Here is a 19,282-nt window from a genome sequence, read left to right as displayed (position 1 = left end):
CCCAAAGAATTAGCAACTGGGATCTCATCTAATTAAAAAGATTTGCACAGCAAGAGAAACCACCAACAGAGTAAAGAGACAACCCCTAGTGTGGGACAAAATTTTGCCAGATATTCCTCAGACAAAGAACTACTACCTATAATATATAAAAAACTAAAAAAAATCAGAACGCCAAATTTGTAGACCCAATCCAAAGTGGGCATCTGAAATGAATAGACATTTCACAGATGCAGAAGTAGAAACATCAAATACATGAAAAAATGTTCAACATCATTGTCATTCAACAAATGCAAATTAAAACAACATTGAGATTTCACACCCCCAGAAAAGAATGGCCATTATCAAGAAATCAGTCAATGACTAATGCTGGTTGGTCTGTGGGGAAAAAGAAACCCTTCTCCAATATTGGAATAACTAATCTAGTAAACAGCCCAAATGCCCATCAACTGATGAATGGATAAAGGAAATGTGGCTTTTTTATACAGTGGAGTACTACTCTACCATAAAGAAGGATATACTTCTTTAGCATTTGTAGCTAAATGGATGCACTTCTTTAGCATTTGTAGCTAAATGGATGCACCTTGAGACCACACTCTTGTGGACACACATGTGTAAATACCACACTGTTTCTCTGGTGTGAGAAACCAAAAGTATAAATGAGGATCAAAATGTATAACAGATATTGTGAAACAGGAAGAAAATGTTCAGATGGGAGAGGTAACTAAGGATGGTGGAGGAGGGAAGGAAGGAAGGGAAAAGAAAAAAATGATGAGAAAACAAGGAAAAAATGAAAACAAAGCTTTTGTAAATGGGGAAGGGAAGAGGAGTTGAAGGGAGGGTAGGGGAATGGGGAAAGAAGACTCAAATTATATTATGTACAGGTACTGATCTCCTATAATGGATGTGATCATTATGTATGCCTAAAATGTACCAATAAACTTAATTAATCTTTTTAAAAAGGAACAAAGCTTCTGCAAATGAGGAAGAGGAGCTGAAGGGAGTGGAAGAGAATACACAAAAAGGAAGAATCATAGCATATCATGTATAGGTACAAATTCCCTATGATGAATATTATTGTTACATGTATATATCTAAAATGTACCAATAAAATTAATTTTAAAAAATTAATTAGTGTAAAGACTTTACAATAAACCAAACTGCCAGGAAATCTATTCTGATAGTCAACCACTGAATAATTTTTGATCCCATTTATTCAATAGACACAATTTTAACAATTAAAGATTCTAGGTGTCTGGTTCAAATCAAATTTTTAGGAAGAGTTTTCAAGCGTTTACTCTTCAGGTTTATGTATAATCCATTTCTGGTTTAGCTGTTCTGTATTGGAGCAGCTTTCATGATGGTCTTCCTCTTTGCAGTTTCTACAGTACTTTTGTATTTATCCTTTGTGGTGCTGCATTTTGTTTCCATTGGCTTCCTAAATGTCTTGCACATCACAATCGATTGGAAACATTTGCCCTTTGTGTGTATCAAGGTGTGGGAGGTGAAGCATAACAGGGAAGGCTGTCAATTAACTGGATAAATTATATGGACGGTTCTTTCAGCGTTCACGTATATCTAGCTAGAAGAAGCTTATATGTCACTCCAGTGTAGTTCTGGTTAGGCTGTCAACACTGTGGCTCAGTATCAGAATGACTGTAAGCTATTCCTAGATTGGAAGCTATGCCTGCCAACATGAGGGGACTTCACAGGTTTGACCTTATTTCATGTAGTCCCTCTTGCAGCTAGAGCCTGGCACAGAACGCAGCACTTCCAGCTGGTACTTTCCGTACACTGGGCCACCAGAGATAATAAATGCACTCGGCATTTACAGTTTGCTCTAATTTCACAACTGTAGCAAATAACGGGGGTTGGATTAATGAGTGACCGGTATACAGACACACAGACTATCTCGATGGGGATATCCCTGGAGTTCCAAGGCTTACAAAAAGAAATAAGCACAACTGGAAACCAAGAATGTTTTATCCATCATGTCTGCTAAACATAGACAATCCTCGGTGGGAGAAACACAGCCAGGTATCTAAGGCAGAGCTGGAGTGTGCCCATGTGTGTCAACAGCAGAGGTTTTTATCTCTAATAGGCCACTAACTGTGAGACTTGGACTGAAAGTTTGTGCCAAACTCAGTTCAGAACCCTTCTGATGAGTCAAGTATTTCTTTATTTGACTGGCTACTAAATAAGCATAGCAGAATTATGAAGATTAGTATTACTTTCCTCTGACGGTAATTCAGCTTTGTTGACTCTTCTACCACAACAATGAGAAAATGTTCTTTTAGTGCTTTTTTACAATTGCCAAGGAGATTCATGTTTTTGTTGAAATTCATGTTGTTGAATTTATTAAAAATACATAAATGCAAAAGGATATAAAATTACCTGATATCCTTACTATCTCAGATAGACTCCATTAGTATTTTAAAAAGAGTGGGTTATTACCTACCCACTCTTTTATTATGAGTGTGCATTATTAATTCAAAAAAGATGGTAAGAAATATAAAAATTTGCCCTTACCACCTGATCTTGTTTCCATCCACCAAAACATTGTAGTCATCATCCTTAATATTTCATTCAATGGTTCATTTGTAGTGGCAAATGATATTCCATTGCAATGATTGTGATTTACTTTTAAAACCTCTTATTATTCAACCTTTGTTACATTCCAGTATTTTGCAATAACAAGCAGTGCTGTAATGACCATTAAAAAGAGCCAGGTCCTTTGAAGTCAGTTCCATTTAGTATTTCCAAGCATTCCTTCTGCCATTCCCTTCATTGTAAACTAACCTTGTGCCTGCTTACAGCTGAGCATAGAGTTTTTCTCTTTATATGAACTTTACTGATGTCCCAATATGGAAGTGACAGGAAATATTGAAAGAAAGCAGTATCACATAGAAGAGAATTTATGTATAACGGTTCTATTTTTTTCCCCTAAGGACAGAACAAAATTCAGGCTTGAGAAGTTGGCGGAGCAGATGTCCACTCCACAAATAACTTTTGATCCAGTAGAATAAGAAGCCTTGGAGAGTGATGAGTTCATGTTTCTGGTGTTCAAGCTGGAGCTGGAAACACATTTGTTGAGGAGCTGTAGAAATGATTCTTATTTTATACGGGAAGTAGTTAGATTAGACTTTGTTTTACTTTCCTTGTTTATTTTAAAATGGAATCTTTCCTATAAATTTATGTGAACCCAAATACTTATAAACCACAGCAACATTTCACACATTCAATTTTTTGACACTTACTGTGAAATCAATTAGAACATTTGGAAAATGCTTATCTCCAGTATGTTAAAAAAATTAGGGATCTAACATCTTTGGGGACATCTTTTATTTTTATTAATTCTAAATTTCTTTAAAACTTTTTAAAGGATTGTATTTGTATGAGCCAGTTTAATTGTTGCAGTATTTTGTGCAGCAATGCCTCTAGTGACGGAAGGTGTAGCAACACAGCATATGGGGAGTAACTGTGTGTGGCCTGAGGTCAAGGGAAAGCTGGAGTGAGCTAGCACCGGTTCCCCAATAAAGAGTCTGGAGTAACTCAGGGGCGAGTTGGGTCAGTTGAGTCAGGTAGCAGGATCAAAAGCTTTAAGATAACAAGCACTGAAATCCATTTCATGAGTACTGATGGCAAGAAGGCATACCAGCCTGGCAAAGGCAAGATCCTGAGTTCAATTCCCAGTACCAGAAAGATAGAAAAAGAGAAAGAAAGAAAGAAAGAAAGAAAGAAAGAAAGAAAGAAAGAAAGAAAGAAAGAAAGAAAGAAAGAAAGAAAGAGGGAAGAAGGGAGGGAGGGGAGGAAGAAAGGAGGGAAGGAAGGAAGGAAGGAAAGGAAGGGTACCAGCCTGGCAAGTGTGAGGTTGATTGATTCTCAGTACCAAAGAAAAAAAGAAAAAGAAAGAAAGAAAGAAAGAAAGAAAGAAAGAAAGAAAGAAAGAAAGAAAGAAAGAAAGAAAGAAAGAAAGATGAAAGAGAGAGTAGCAGGAAGGATAAAAACAGCTTACTATATGGCAAATTTGTATGAAGCTGAATCTCTTTCTCTCTCTCTCTCTTTCTCTCTCTCTCTCTCTCCTTTCTGCCAAAGTCATATCATGGTCTCAGGAAGTAGATAGACCTAAGTTAAGAAAAAGTCTTGTTATTGATCGTGTGAAGATGCAAATAGGCACAATAGAAAATCTCTGACCCTCATAGTATATGAATGGACAGATACATCAGCAACCAATTGTTCTTTCAAATAGTGTTGATTGACTTGGCAATTTATTTTACTGTTAAGAGATTGTGTAGACTGTGAACATGTGTCCCCTGTAGGATGAGAGAATCTAGGGTGATGATGAAAAAATTTGAAGAGTAACTTTTCTTGCACTCTGAGCGGGGAAGGAATGAATCAAACTAATTCTCCAATGCCATTTTTAGGGCATAGCAGGGTCAATCCCTGTGTTAAATCTAACAAAACAGGACAACCAAGAAGACATGTATGTCTTTTTAAATGCTGATGGTCTTCAATTCATTCATCTGCTCATCTACAGCTACATAAAAATACCCACAGAAATCATTTCAAATACAAGAGCTGTTGTATGTATATATATTTAATATTTATATATCACTTATTCATTTGTCCTTTGATCCTGAGATACATATATTAAGTATTTATTCATTAGTCAGCTATCTGCTTATCTCTACTGTACTAAGTGCTTACTGTAATATATATAACTAAATGATTTGTATGCTTAAGAAAATTTTAATATTGCTGTAAAATACAATATATATTTTTGTACAATATAAACTTTTTTTTTGGTATCGGGAATTGAACTTACAACCTCATGCTTGCCAGGCAGGCTCTGTGCCACTGAGCTATATCCCCAGCCTCTGTTTTAAACTTTTACAGTGTAGTCTCATGTAGGTTTTGCAAGTTGTTTCCATTTATGTTATCTCACTTGTTCAGTTATATTTGGGGAAATTTTCCTCTAAAACAGATTTAGTTATCACTTTCCTTACTAGATGTACATATGAGCTTGGTAAGACCCAAAAAGAGTATGATTTGCTTAGACAAATAATATGAGAAGCAAAATCTTCTGTCTCAAAAGCAATATACCTTTTTCAAACACCACATTTAATTTTTCTGTGCAAATAAATAGGCCAATGCCTTTTCTTTTTTCTAACACACATTCCAATTTTTCATTTGCCCAGTTCAATTCTAAAGTTTTCAAATAGTTTAAACTATTCATCAAATATTTGAGATTTGTCTTGATAAGAACCATATTTACAAAGGCCATTTGTTTTTAAATTTATAAAACTGTCTATGTTTTTAAGAGCAGATTAAAACATCTGTTTCTGATTCATTTACAATTAAATCAAACTCTTATTTTGCAATTGCTATTTGCTGTTCATATATTTCATTTTGGCTTCAAAATAGCTTCTCCTGGGAGTAAGCATCAGAATTTATTAAAATTAAATAAATTTACCCCTAAAAATCATCATTAAAGTCTCAAAACTAGTCTTTATAATATTTTTCCTAGATTCCAAACTGAGAGAAAATAGTCATTTTTACTAAAGCAAATTTATTCTCCATTTAAATATCTCTTAAATTCTTATGTTCTTACAGAAAAGTTATTTTGTCTTACATTTTCCTTAGAACATTCATAGTTGCTGATACGGTTTTTGTTGTCAAAAAAGAAAGTAGGAATAATCAGTATTTTTTCCTGAAAGCTAATGACGAGTTTCAAAATGAATAGCTCTTTTTACCATTCAGACGTGGCTGAATTTGGCATTAAACCCATCCTTAATTCAGTCCATGTGTTCCATGCCCACTACTTTATTTTTAGTGCCACCATTTAAAACTGCCCAAAATACTTCGTAGTAAAAATTATCAAAGAACACGACGTTATCAATATAATGAACTTTACGTCCACCATCTTTTCTGATGTGGTAATGTTTATCCCCTGTCTCTCTAATACCAAATATATCTTTTGAAAAAAATTCTAAAATTTTCATGTCAGGGAAGTTTAGCCACTAATTACGTGGTTTACTCCGAGTGGCACTGAGTTTAAATCACTGAGCACAGTGTCAAGGAGGCACGCTGGGTCTTACAAGTTACCAGCGATGGAGCAGAGATGCAGGACCACTTTCCCAAAGGCTAGAACTGTGCAAGCAGTGGAAACAACACCACTTCGGTGCAATTGCTAACAGTCTATAGATAAGGCGGGCGACAGTGGCAAGTACTTTATTCAATCTTTGCCACTGTCTTCAGGCCACAGACATCCTGCTGCATTAGAGCATGAGCCACAGTGACTACAGAGAGACATAAAAGAGGCAGTGGGAAAAGCTGGGACTCCGACCAGCCAGCCTCGCCTGCAGATCCTCCTCTTTCCAAAATCACCCCGGTAATCGTTCCAAAAGCCCTGATTGTACTATTGTGAACTACAGTCTCTGTCTTTGTGCAGTTCAGAACCGAGTTTTCCTGTTTCTGCAGGTATTCTTGGTTTTTGTTTTTAAAGCCAAAAATCAAAAGTTTCCCGTACTCTATAACCTTTCATTTTATATGAGCTGTGCATCAAAGATACATGACCGGGTGGTTTTCATTTTACAGGAATCCTGCAGCTTTCGCTTCTGGGATAACGTATTTATACCTTTTTGGTAAAGTCTTTTTATTCTAACAAGAATCTGAAAATACTAGTCAGGATGCACAGAATAAAAATTTGTCCAGTGGATGTATAACATGCTGTTTTTCTAGTTTTCAAGCATAGTTTCAGAATAGCTGCTGCAATGATCAGAAGCAGTGTCCTCTAATAGAGACATAGCATAGAGTATTCGGAGCTTCACGTGACCTCAGAAAGCATTTTGGTTCATTCCTTCACGCAGAGAGGCAGCCTTGAAAATCTGAGAGATTTTCTTGAGCACTGACAAATAGCAGAACTGAGACTTCTAATTTTATGCCCATTCCTCGCTGCCCTCCACTACCTGGACTGGGAGCCATGAAGTAGAGGCTTCCCTGTGATCAAAGCTTATATCTAAGATGGCCCCAAAGCCTCAGGTGTTGGGATAGTGATTATATTATAGGGCATTATAGCTGACCTACTGCTAGGAGGCAGGGTCTATGGGAAGGAGTGGGTCACCAGAGGCATGATTTCGAAGGTTGCATCTCCCTCCCTGGCTCTTCCTTCTCTCAGTTTCCCGGCCACCAGGATGTGAGCATCTGCATCTTTTCTCCACCCAGGACTACCCACTGTGCCATTCCTGCCTTATAGCCAGCTGACCACGGCTTGAAACCTCTAAAAAACCACAAGCCCAAATTAACCTCTCCTCCTTTAATTTGGGAGTACTGTGTATTTTGTTCCAGCAAGGAAGAAAATGAGTAAGACAGCTTTCCACTAAGTGTGACCTTTCTGAGCCTCGGTTACCTCATCTGAGAAATGAGGGACACTGGACTGCACAATTTCTAAGATCTTATATTAAAATTGTATGTCCTGGCCATGTGTTTGCCTGTGTTTAGTTTATAGGAAACATTTATTTTGAAAGATGCAACATTCTGTATTTTATCTTCTAATCCTTTCTGAGTAATCAGCATAGCTATTAAATAAAATGTACATAAAAGACATAAAAAAGCATGGTACTCAGTAAATGGAGGAAGTTAATAGTTTCATTTCCTCAGAAGGGGCAAGATCATTTTCATTTCTTTACCAGAGCTTAGACATACTTCTCAGCTTAGTCCCGCACCTGACTTCCCAACAAGCAGTGCAAATCCAAGGCAGAAGAGGCTTGAAAATGGAAAACAAAGCTACGAAGTGGTTCAGGTGATGAGATTTTGAGGTGCTCCTACTGCAGAAGAATTTGTATGTAAGGAAATCCTATCACAAATCACAAAAAGAAAATACTTAATGAAAAGTCTGTAAAGAATTCATTACTCAGAATAATGACAATGGTCGGATGAATTTCTGGGGATTTCCTGATGATTTCCAAACACACAAAGGATAGAAAATAGTAAGTATTCATTTAGTAGGGCCTAAAGACACCAAAAAAGTTACCAGAGTACAACTCTGCTATGTCTCTATGTTTAACTGGCCCATGCTCCAGGATGTAAGGAGACTGATATGGAGCTAACATTCTCATCTCATCTTCCATGTGTCTGTAACATGTATCTTTCTGCAATTTGTAATATGGGACAGCCTTTTTGACTCCTGGTTGTATTCCAGGTGCTTGAAAACTATACCTATATACATGGTACATATCAATGTATCCAGCTATTCACTCCAGCATTTCTAGTAAGCTGAGCCCAGAATAAGCTTTTCATCCAAAACCCACTATGAAATACACACTAGCAAATCATGCTACAGGTTATGCCTAGTTAACAAACAACTTCAGAGAAGAATGGCAAACTTCTCGCTTTCATACCCTGAAGGCCAACTGGGTAGAGAAATAATCCCTGGGGCAAAACCTTATCCATGGCCAAGTTTTCAAACCACTAGAGTACTATTTGGTGTCCTCAAAGCATTAAGGTACCTACAAAAAAGAAGTTCATTTATACTTGGGGGACAGGTTACTCACGCACAGGATTCAGCTCTAAGGTTAATATATTGTCTCAAGGATCCATGAAATTGTTTCTTTGCTCAGAGGGAAAAAGTAGAAACAAGGGAACAGTTTTGGCTACTATATTTGTGTTCCCTTATGGGAGTGAAGAGCCCTTTCTCTTTCAGGGATCCCAGAATAGTTTTCAACTTGAGGCAGTTTGGGCTAATGGCCTGTGTACTGGCCTTCTGGGAGTTAATCTTGAGTTTACTGCTGACTGCCAGGCCGATCTGCAGCAAGCTCCCTTTATGCATTTGCAATTTCCTTTTCCTTATCCGTGAAATGGGGATGACTATATTTGCTCCGCTGCCTCACGACGGCCTCTCTGATTAAGTAATTAATGTGTGTAAAGCTCACTGAGACCAGAAAGAGCTCTCTAAACGCTAAGAAGTATTATTATAACAAATCCCAACTGCTTGTCTGGCTAATTTCCTGCTAAGCCAGACCAAAGGAGAAATTGAATTGGACTTGCAAGATGGGTGTGACAGTGTTTGGAGTCTGCCGTACCATGATTACTTAAGATTGTTTACTCAGACTTTCAAGAGTGATTCTTTTCTCCAAAGACAAGAATGGTTTGAATTAAATGACATTCTTTCATCCTGCGGCTATGGGAAAAAATCTATTGCTATTTTTTAATCCTAAATTTTATTTAACGCCACCCTCCTTTTTATAGTCAAAGAGAATTTTCTTAGTACTTACTGACGTGCAATGCAAGAGACTGAAACCGTTGCTTCATTTAACAAACTTTGTCCGGTTTGTTACTCAACTTTCCGTGCTGCAAGATTGCTAGCCAGTTGAAACAGACATCGCTGTATGGGACGTCGTAGTCTAGTTGGGAAGGTAGACCCACACGTGGACGTCAAGCACGCAAGAGCTGCATGAGTGTTATCACCTACATACAAAGTTGCCTAAGAGTGAGTTTATTTTAAAAAATATCATTTCCACTTAAAACACGGAATTCAGGAAAAATACAAACCATCATATGTTTTAACCACATTTTATGACCTGGCTCCTAATGAGCCTCATGTGCCGTTCCTACGTCTTCATTCCTCACACCTGGATAGACTTGTCTGTGCAGGTCAAGTTCACTAAGCACTTCGCTTATTTCTCTCCTTGCCCTCTCCTTGTTGTAGTCTTTGGCTTATTTCCAGTGCTTCAGATTTCAGTCTGCATCCTGCTGCAAGCTTTTCTGCTGCCTCAGGTCCCGCAAGTGACTCCTTGTATCTCCTCCATCTCGAGCTGTTGCTTCATAGCATTGTCGTTGCCTATTGCCCTGTAGGTTGCATGAGACTGTTAGCTCAAGGGCAGCAACATAAACCACTGCTACAGCACCAGCATAACAAGCACACAATAAGCATAGCGGAAAAATGAATGAATGGATGAATGAATGGATTATGAGTATACCCCAAGGCTGGTAAGTGCATGGCTTAGCTTCAAGAATAGGAAACTATTTCTGTTTCATTTCTCCAAGATCATTTCTCATTTTGACCAGATTATATTTAAAACAAGGGTCTATAGCTAGGGTGACTTTCTTATACTATGCATCCTCAACAGGTCTATACTATTTATGATATGATGTGTCTCTACTTTTATACAATACTATTGCAACCAAAATGCCAATCAAATGACATAAAAGTTTTAGGATACTTTTAATTATAACATATTGTGCTTCTGTATAACCTATCTCATTCAGAGGAGGGGGGAAATGGAATTTATTGGCATGTTTGATCACAATATCCATATCAAATATAAGATGTGCTTTCAAAAATTATAGTGTATGTTGTCAATTTCCATTTTCTCTGAAAATCCATTTTGACATTGATCCAAATGCATTTTGTAAAAATGGCATTTCACTGCATATAATTATGTGCTTTCTGGTGCTCTACAGCTGTTCTGTAGCATTTCCAGCAATCAATCAGCAACACTTATTGAGCACCTGTTAGGCAAGTCCTGGGCACTGAGGTGACAGCTAAAGGCAAAGAGAGAAATATATAATTAGTGGGATTCCTGGCCTCAGGCAGTGTGAAATCTAGTTGAGGAATTAACTGACATGTTTAAAAAAATTAAAATAATTATGCAGCATGGTAAGTGTTTACAAACTTAAGGAAACATGAAGTGTATTTTTCTTTACTACTTTACTATTCAAAGTGTAGCCTGAGTATCTGCAGAGCCAAGATGAACAGGAAACTTGTTAAAAATGCAGTCTCAGACCTGGTCTTGGAACTACTGAACGAGAATCTGCCTTGCAGCAAGGCCCCCAGGACACTGCAATGCATGCTAAAGTTTTGTAACACTGCTCTGGTAAAATATTTTTCAGTGTAGCCTACAGTTAACATACACTGGATCACTTGAGGATGCTGATTAAAAGCAGAGATTTGTCTCTGACCTAGAAAATTATAATTTCTTACATCCAAAAGCAAGAGTATGCAATTGTATAGATCTCCCCATGAGATACACAAGCTCTCTAAAATTTGACATCCTTTTTCACACCACCTAGAAGTGAGCTAGATTCAAATAATTTTAGAATGCTGGTTCATCTTCAATAACAAATATACATTTATACATTTTGATGGAGAAAAAATATCTTATGTGTGCTTGTTTGATCATAATAGTACAAATACTTAAAATTCCAAAAGATTTGATAATTCTAATCTCATGCATTACAATTAAACTCAACAAATATTTATTTGGAACCTATTATTGGGAGTGAGTTATATTGTTTCTGTAATTATTTATTCACAGAATATACATTATTTTTCAATTATGGCAAGGAATTGCTCTGAGAATGCAGCCATTTGATATGATATGATATGATTTCTCAAGGAGACTTAGTAAAGGAGCATCTTGTTTCCTTTGAGTTTTGCACTAAGCTTACAAAGAATCATACCTCAAAAAATGGAGGAACCCCAGATGCATAATAATTATAGGAATAAGAACAGAAGATGTGATTTATGAATATCTTGCATTAGAAGCAGTAAATATATTAAATAGGATTTCATATTTCAAATGTATTGTTCTGAGTACACTGATAAGACATATGTGTCTCAGTCATTGTCTCATCTCTGGGACACAGCACCTAACACCTATACCTTACAGAAGCAGAGTTCTGGGTTTTTTTTGTTTTTTTGTTTTTTTTTGTTTTTTTTCCGGTACCGGGAATAGAACTCATGACCTTGCACTTTCCAGGCAGGCACTGTGCCGCTGAGCTAAATCCCCAGCCCCCAGAAGCAGAGTTCTGTTTTGGTTCATAGTTATAATCCACGACTGACTGGCTCCAAGGCAGAAACGGCACAGTAGAAGGGCCTGAATGGAAAACAGCTGATAGCAATCAGAAAGCAGAGACAGAAGGGGGACCCAGGAAGGGAGGACCCTTCTAGGTTGTGCCCCAGTGACCAGTCTTTGGCAAAACCCCACCTCCTAGCAGTAAATCAGCTAGAATACCCCCATGATCCAGTCACCCAGGAGAAGGCTGACCTCTGAACACCTGAGACATTTGGGGACGCTATGGACCATAACAACACAATTCTATGTTTATTACTGAAACTAGAACACAAACATTTTGGTTTCTATGGATACTGAACTCTCTTTCAAAATTGTAACAAATGAAATAGACTAGATTTACTACAGTAACAACACCCCAAATCTCAGTATCATAAAAACAACAAAGTTTATTTTTTATGCATTACATGGATGATATTTAACAAATACGAAAATACTTTGGCAGCCGTTGAGGATTCAGCGGAAGGAGACTCCTGTAACTTGCTGATAAGGAAAAGAAAACACCATACACATGCTGGCTCATGAGGCTTCTACTCAGAACTGACACATGTCACTCATTAGTTAAAGCAAGTCATATGGCTGCCTCTACTTAACAAAAATAGAATGCCAAATGCTTTGCATAGAGGGGCACCAAACATTAATATAGTCTACCATAAAAAGTACATTAAGTAGTTGGTTAAATAATAGTTCAGCCAGTGAATCTTTTTCATTTCAACTTTTTTTAAAACAGAAAAGCCAAAAAACAAAAACAAAAAAACCCAATAACACAGAATTTTGAAATAAGATAAAAGATTAACAATGGTTAATATATTGCATATTGTTATATTCAAAATAGTTGCTGAGATTACAAGACATAGACATGCATAATTGATCAAACGATATAAGCACAAACATTTTTTTTAATGAACTAAAAGAAGTCAGTAGTGTAACTATCTTATCTGTCTTATGTATGTATATTTTTTCTTTTCTTTTCCCTTCCTTCTTTTCTCCTTTCATCCATCCCAGTTGATCTTTCTTTTTGAGCTGTTTCTTTCTTTTTCACAATATCTATTGTAGAATTTGGGTCTTACTTCCTTTTTCATTTCTTACACTAGGGAGACAATACAATGTTTACACAAGCAAGTTTGATTTATTTCACTTATGGTCTCTAGTTGCATCCATTTACACATAAAACCCTCCAGTTTCAAACTCTAGGTTCTAGAGCAGTAGAGACAGCTATCGTTTAGTGAGGAACAGAGCACAACCCAGGACATAAAGTACAACTGCCATAGAAAACATTTTTTTTTTACTAAATGCTCTGAGCTTCAATTTAATTCTTCTGATTTTCCAATGCAAATGAGTAACCAAAGAAACATACCCAGTTGTCCTCACCATCCAAAGTGCCATCAGCTCTATTTTGTGGATAAACCTGTCTTTTCAAAATGAAAATGTCTATTCTTCAAAGCATCTATGTTAATCAGCTTCATGTCACTTTTCAAAAAGTACTAGACCCGTGCTACTTATGAAGTAAAGAAAAGTTTATTTTGGCTTATAATTCTGGAAGTCCAAATCTGAGATTGGGAGGCCCCATTGGTTGAGCTCCTGTTGAGGGTGGTATTGTCTCGGCAGGTATGTGAGTTAGAACAAGTGCTCACTTCTTGAACAAGGAAGCAGAGAGAGGGAGAGAGAAGACAAGCTGGACTCCCAGGATTCAACAGGCCCGTGACCTCCCAATAGGGCCACACCTTAAAGGCCCAATAATGCTGTCCTGAGAATCAAGCCTTTAACACATGGGCCTCTGGAAGGACTTTAGCACCCAAACTACAGCATCACCCCATTTGGCAACTAGAAGTGATAGATATTTGTCAGCCAGCAGATTCATATAATTTCCTTCTACTTTATCTATCACACCCAATAAACACTCCACTTTTCTTTACATAGCTATTTTTACAAATGCTTCCATCCTGTGGCTTAAATAGGTTAGAGAGAAGTAGGATAATCCATTTACCATAGCTGCAATTCTTTAACCTAGTAAGAAGTTTTCTATATATCATAAAAATTACATTGCATTTGCTAAGGAGTGCTATTAGAGATGTCAAAATAATGCTGAAAAAAGGAATAATAATATTTTCAAATATCTCACAGTACCATGGCTTGGTAAATATATGCAGATGTAGAGTACTGTTATTTTTTCAAAAGAATCTCTCAGTACTGAAGTTGCAGAAGCCGAAGCAAAAAATGTATACACAGAACAAGTTTCATGATGACTCCAAAGTCTGTCCTATAATAGGGAGATGGGGGTCACTATTTAAAGAATGCCAGTTGATGACAGTTTGCATTCAACAGAATGGAGAAACTTGAGTCCAGGGAGTGGGGCCAGACAAGAGGATACTGCAGCATCCTGGATAGGAAGCACTGGTAGGAACAGAATGTGAAAGACTTGTTAGCTGATGTGAAGGAAAAAATATCAGATGATACTGCAAGAGCTATGGACCATCAATCTTACTCTCTCCCTACAGGAAGTCGCCACATGTTCAGAAATTCTTCACAGATAGACAACGAATGCCAAGATTCAGAAAGCCAACTTACATATGAAACTACCAAATGAACACAACTTTAGCACTTTTCCCTCTGGGACTTGTCTTAATGGGAAGATTAACCACAATGGGTTAGAAGTGTCAGCGTCATTGCCAGTAGAAGTTATATCCAGAGACTGTGCTCCCAGGAATACTGCCAGTCCTTATAAGTTCCTGTGACCCTCCTTTGGAATGTACTTGACCTGTCAAAATATGTCCTCCTTTGGGATCGCTATTTTTGCTACCTCTGTTCCCATCAATGGAAATCTCATTCTTGTTTATGTCATATAATACCTCTTCATTTTGTCAGGGGAACAGATCTCTATGTTTCCATGTTCATATGATAATCTTGCTTCTGAAATCTCTTACTTAATAGAAGATATGGTTATACTTGTTTGAGCTGACGAGAACTTTCAAGATCACAAGAGCCCAGTATTAGACCATTTGGCCCCTGCTTACCAATGAAAGGCCATGAGAAGGATAGAGTGAACACTTAGAAGTCAGTCAGAAGATATAACTGATCACTTTCTCCAAAAATCTCCTGTCTAAGTAATAGTCATAATTTCCCCCCATTGGTAAGGGATAGTTTTATATAAAAAAGAGAAATTGAGGGTAATAGTTACATCGCAGATAATATGAAGAGATGGGTGAAGAAAATAAGGGGGAGAAAGGAGAAAGTAAGAATTACAAGGTAATATTATGGAAAGCCACTGAAGAAATTGTAAATGGGGAGTCAATCTACTGTAAGCAAGGCAGTGAAGGGGGGATGGTGGCTTTAGGAAAATTGTACTTGCAGTTTCTAAAGGTGATGAGGATGCGTGTGTGCACCTGGCATGGCAGAAAAGGTCTGTTATGAACTGTTTCATTTTACTTCATAGGTCTTGATAGAACAAAATATCCTAGGTGTAGTATCCATATGGGATACATGCAGCACAAGGTGAATAGCAATTCTCAGAAATGTACATGCTCCTGCTTCCAATTCTGCCCCGACCCCAATAGACAGACTGATAAAACAACTGTGTGAATCCTGTAAGGTCAAAGGGTAAGTCAGGGACAAGGCTGTGCTTTGAGGATAACCTCATGGAAGGAAATCCCTAAAGATATTACTGATTGCTGGACTGTATACCTATCTGAAGTGGAGCAAGAACTACTGACCTCTACTCTTGCTGTCTCTCTCTAGCAACTCTGTATGTGTTCTGGAATTCTCAATCAGGCAAAAAATAGATACTGGGATTCAAGAAGTCAGCCTGAATGTGAAATCACCAAGTAAACACGTGCCACCACTCACAATATAGTTTGTATCTCACTCGTAGGCTTATTTCTCTTTCCCCCTTAACCACTGACATTCAGGGACAGAAAACCAAAAAGAGCTTAACTCAGGAAGAGGATTAACTTGCGAGCATCTTATAATCTATTTAAAGAAAATGAAAAGTGGTAATTTATTGCTCCTCTTTTAATGTTGTTTTAAAAGGTGTCTCTGCGATTTTACAGCCCCACCAGACATCCCCCAAGCTTCCTACTTATACAGGTTTCATGCCAAGAGAGGGACAGAGAGAGAGACACAGACTCATCATCAAACTATTTTGAAAATTCCACGTAAGGGACAAAAATGGCCAATTATTTTACATGCATTTTTCAGATCTATGTATCTTCCAAGGGAAAACCAGTCCTACAGTTTATGTGCAATTGTGACTCATGCTTAATTTATCAAATTATTATTATTAGGTTTTCCAATAATTTTCAGACAACAAAAAAGCTACCAGCTTCTCTACTAAGCCACTTAAAGAAATAATTCTTTGAATGTAAAGAAACCAGACTTTACCCAAATTTCCTAGTATTTGTTCATAAGTTTAACTCTGAATTTCTTGAAACTTTTAAAATTCAAACATGGAACAACCTGCTCTCCACTCTAATTATCAAGTTAAGCTTCAGCTGATGCAGCATAGTTTATTTATTAGACACATGTCATCAAAGGTCTTAACCAACTCTACCCTAGCAAGACCTGGCAACTTTCCAATGTATAATATGCCATCTAATCTCTCCAGAGCCACAGAGCCAGCAATTATCCAAGTCATCTATACTGACACAATAAAAACAGATTAGCCCTCTACAACAAATGGATTTACAATTAGGTCATTAAGACGATGGCCACCTTCTATCCACTTCTCTCCATCTTTGTCAGAAAAAAAAAGCCAAATAAGCTGGTCATTATCCCTTGTTTCTCCCCTAACTCCTGAGGTATTTGGTGAGTAAAAAACCTGTAAAGTTTTCCTAGTGTTTTTTATCTTCTGCCATTCTCCTTCATCCTGCATAGGTCATTTAAATAAATGTTTGCTGCTTGAATCCATTTGTCCTGGTGGCAGTGATTAATGTACCTGCTTGGCTTAATTTTATATGCATTTTGTATCACCCATTGTGCCTTTCAGTCTTATTAAATAAGTGCTCCATCTTTTTACACAGTCAGTAAGCATTTCACTTATACAATGTGTGTGTGTATACACATATGTCTTTTTTTTAAAGATTTTTTTCTTCAAAAATATGTGCATACTCATAAGTGAAAAAAATCAGATCCACATATGTAAGCATCATATTGCCTCCCTAGTGTAAAGAACCTGAAAGAGTAAATAAAATCTGAAAGGTAAAAAAGATATTATGAAAGGGAAAGAAACTGCTCAAAAGGAAAGAAAAACTGGGATGAGGGAAAGGAGAAAAGAAAGAGGAAGGAAAAATATCTATGTCTATATATATATATATCTATATCTATCTATATACACACACACAAGATAGCTAAGATAACTGTGCTACTAATTTCTATTGGTTTATTGAAAGGAACAGTTAATGCTTAATTTTTTTGCATGTTTATATCTGTTAACCTGAACAACTACTTTGAAGACAACGGTATGCAATATAACAACCACTGTTGAATTCATATCTTCTTGTTTTTTGAAATTCTGTATCATTTCTAATATTTTTTATTTTTTATTCCCTTTAAAATAAAAAATTAAAACTGTATATGTATAGCTTCAGTGGTGGTTATATTTTTCTTAATGTACATGCCACAATAAGAAGTAAAGGCAAAACTTTGAAATTAATTATTGGTTTTATTAATTTAAAATCAAGCACCTTCAGTTTGAACTCTTTATTGGCAGCACTGAATATATTTCTTAGTAAATCACCCAGAAAGAAGTTCTACACTCTTCTTAGATGACTCTAGGTTGGTAAACTTTATAATGTAAATTTGTCATCAAGATTTTTCAATGAGATTTTCTCAATTATGCTCCCTTTATGGAAAACTGTTTTTATTTTAGACCAAGATTAGATTGTCTTTTCATTTCTAAAGATTATTTAGTGCCAAGACCATCTGTTCAAACCCTGGACTAGCCAATCAAAATTTTTAGTAGGATCCTCTTCACTGCACATGCCAAGTAAATAGATCTTCGGGGAACAGGTTTCATCAAAACTATCGTCCCAGTGTCATCTGTTAGCTCCACCTCCATGACTAAGAATGCAAGAACTACTGTCATACCTGGAAGGTTAAGTTAACAATCTTATGACTTCTTTATTCCTGTCTTCAAAACATTAAAAGTAATATTTTCACTTCAGTACCTGTGCAAGCACTTGGAATATTATGATTTAAGGAGCACTGTGAGCCAGAGGTACAGACATGTACAGATCCGCTAACCCCACGCAGCCCTTGAGTTGTCTCCTCACTCTGGATTCTTTCCTAGTGCATACAGAAGTTCTGAGTTCAATGCAATCCCGTCTGTGCATTTTTGCTATTGTCCCCTGTACTCTTGGATTCATATCCAACACATCTTTGCCCACACCAGTCTTATTTATCTGCTTTATGTTTCTCTTCTAAATAATTTCAGTTTCAGGTCTTATTTTTAAAATTTTAATTATGTTTATTTTGCACAGTCATTTTTGAGATCAAATCATTGTATTTAGAATGACTGCAGAGTGAGATTGTAATTTTTTTATAGATCTTATGAAAGAGAGCTCTGGATCATTTTTTCCATTACTTCATACATCTGTCACTTATTTGTACCAAGAACAGGCAAAATTCTCTCTTCTAGCTATTGAAATAGTCAACAGATTATTGTTAACCACAGACTCCTTTCTGTAAAGTAGAACACCAGAACTTCATCCTCCTATATGACTGTAACACTGTGGTTGTTGATCCATCTCCCTATCCCCACCTACCTTCTTATTTTCTAGGCTAACTACTCTTCTATTTTCTACTTCTGCCAGATCATTAGAGTCTACATATGCCTGGGATTACACAGTTCTTATCTTGCTATGTTTATTTCACTTTACCTAATGTCCTCCAGGTTCACCCATGTTGGCACAAATGACAAGAATCTTCACCTTTCTTTATGATGAATGTTATTCCACTTGGTATATAAACTACATTAAAAATCCATCCATCCATCCATCCATCTGTGGAGGTACAGGTTGATTCCATGTCTTGATTATTATGGCTAGTGTTGCAATCAACAAGGAGGTACAGATATTTCTTTGACATACTGATTTCATTTCCTCTGAATATTTACCCAGTAGTGGAATTTTTGGATCGTGTATTAGTTACTTTGGTAATTTTTAAATCTATCAACCGGTTGTATCAGTCAGGATTTACTAGGGAAATAGATATAACACAAGACATACAAATGTTCAAGAAATTACAAGTTTGGCTTATAATGGTCAGTTACAGAGTAGGATGAGGAAGCTTGCAGAGGGTGTCTGCATGCTAGAGATTGACGAGTCTAGTCCAGGGTTTGGAGTTCACTGCAGTGTTCCATGCAAGTCTGTATTGGGAGGCTGACGGATCTGCAATGAAATGCTGAAGAATCTATGACGGAAGCCGGAATCTATACCAGA

General features: G+C 36.9%; 1 pseudogene; it reads left to right on the top strand.

The window, feature by feature from the left end:
• Positions 1-9,849: 9,849 nt before the first annotated feature.
• The window catches only part of LOC102004568, a 17,635-nt pseudogene continuing 8,202 nt past the window's right edge, over positions 9,850-19,282 (top strand).

This window comes from Chinchilla lanigera, unplaced genomic scaffold, assembly GCF_000276665.1.
Source record: "Chinchilla lanigera isolate Chin_1 unplaced genomic scaffold, ChiLan1.0 scaffold00057, whole genome shotgun sequence".
Classification (NCBI taxonomy): domain Eukaryota; kingdom Metazoa; phylum Chordata; class Mammalia; order Rodentia; family Chinchillidae; genus Chinchilla; species Chinchilla lanigera.
This window is presented reverse-complemented; position numbering and strand designations above follow the sequence as displayed.